Source organism: Phascolarctos cinereus, unplaced genomic scaffold, assembly GCF_003287225.1.
Source record: "Phascolarctos cinereus isolate Bilbo 61053 unplaced genomic scaffold, phaCin_HiC Scaffold_1;HRSCAF=81, whole genome shotgun sequence".
In the NCBI taxonomy this organism is placed as follows: Eukaryota; Metazoa; Chordata; class Mammalia; order Diprotodontia; family Phascolarctidae; genus Phascolarctos; species Phascolarctos cinereus.
The window spans coordinates 23,704,611-23,706,776 of NW_027555514.1; positions in this window are offsets into that span (position 1 = coordinate 23,704,611).

Below are 2,166 nucleotides of genomic sequence, written 5' to 3' on the forward strand. Positions count from 1 at the left end.
TGCTACATAAATGGAAGCCACTAACGATATTAATTGTATTGATTATTATTAATGTAAAATTATTAGTAATTTTATTATTAATAATATTGTTAATATGCCTCCATTTCCTCATCTGTAAAATGAGCTGGAGAAGGAAATGGCAAACCACTCCAGCATCTGTGCCAAGAAAACCCCAAATGGGGTCAAGAAGAGTCAGACTGAACAATCATTATTACTCTCGAAGATAAGATTTGAAAAGCAGCATGAGGTAGTGGCTAGGATGCTAGATTTCAAGTAGCGACCACAACAAGCCAACCCAACTCTCTGTGCCTCAGTTTCCTCACCTAGAAAATGGTGGGGCTGGACTCAGTGGCCTCTAAGGTTCCCTCTAACTCTAAACTGATGGTCCCACAATTCTATGATCAAGGCTAAATAATTCCTCTTGGCACCCTGCTGGCCTCACTTTGTAGCAATGGGTGCTCAATATTGCACAAAAATGTCTTTAAAAATGTTTCATTAATAAGCTGCAAATCTGTCCTATCTGCACATGTATTTGCCACTTTTGGTAGTATATTTCTTGTCTTCATCCCAACCCTCTCACAGCCTTCCCTACATCATGTTGAGGAGGAAATACACAATTTTTTCCCCGTTGTAACTACTTTTCTAGCAGGCTGCCTTCATCCTTAGAAACATGCAAATGGCATACAAGCAGTAGATTTAAGTACTAATAATAATAACTCACACTTGTATGGTGCTTAGTGACTTATCTTCGTGTGTGTTTTTTCTTCCTGATCCCAGAGCTGCAAAGGAGATCAATTTCAGTGCTTTTCCACACCCAGGTGAAAATCTGAATTTCATTTCCACAAGTATGACTGCAATTTCTTTTCCTCTCCCAGGGTTTATGATGTTAATTTGCTGGTCTGAGTTAAGTTCCGGTTGTCATGCTTTGCTGTTCACCCCAGGCCGTGGGCTTCTGACTAAGTGATCTCCTGTTATCATTGCCCTTGAAAATTCTGATTAGCTCTCTTGCAGTTCAATTCTTTAGAATTAGTCCTTTCTGCATAATTTTGGTACCAGCTCTTAGAAATAATGTTTGCTCTTATTTTCAAACCTTCATTTTTTTCCCCTGTGGGTCTTAAATAAAATTTCTTGTGGGATGCTGAAGATTTTTGCTCAAGTGTAACCAATGAGTTGATACGCTACTGAAGAAGTGAACCACAAAGGTACTGATATTTCCATTATAAACAGAAAAAGAAGACACCAAACAGAAGATGTACCTTAATTTTTAAGGAGATGAATGAACATAAGAAGAGACGGGTCAGTTGTATGATAATAATGGCTGGTAATTATAGAAAGATTTGAAGTCTGTAAAGTGCCTTCCATACATTATCTTATTCGGTGCAGCAGGCATAATAAAAGATGAACAATCCAGGTACTCAGAGCATATTTAGGGAATGCTAAAAGACCTGGAGAAAGAGTTCTGAAGCATTGGGTGGATCCTCAACAGAAGACTTACTGGAAGACGTGAACAGGAGTCAAGTGGGATAAAAAGGCATGCATGGGTTGCTACATGGACCAGTGCAGGAAGCATCCCTCATGACAAGATCCCTTCCAGTTCCATGGAGGAAGCATAGTATGGTGAAAATATCATGCAATTTAGAGTTGTAGCTCCTTGGTTTGAATTCCAGTTCTCTTACTTCCTTTCTTGTGATCTTGGACAAGTCTCTCTAGGTTTTAGTTTCCTCTTAAATAAAAGGAGGGGGCTGGACCAGATGACTTCAGATATCTCTCCTATAAGCAAGAGAGTGACAACACCTAGTAGGCTGCAAAAGCTTGGCATGTGGACCTGGTGACTGACTAGCCATGTTGGTCATCCAAGAGCCAACCTAACTAAGTCTGGGAAGGCATATTGCCAGAAGGTGGGAAATGACATTGCCACATTTTATTTCGGATTGCTAGAAGTGTCCATCAATGTAATGACCTGTGTCCAGACAGTCCTTTTTCACATTTAAACATTTATGTGTGGGGTGTGTGTGTGTGTGTGTGTGTGTGTGTGTGTTTTGAGAGAGCAGAGCTGTGTTATGCCTGGAAGTCCCAAAGGTTATCTTTGGAGTAAGCATTTTCTGGAAGTAATTTTTAACCCCTCTTTTTTCTTAATAAAATAATATTTTATTTTGTTTGTCTAAC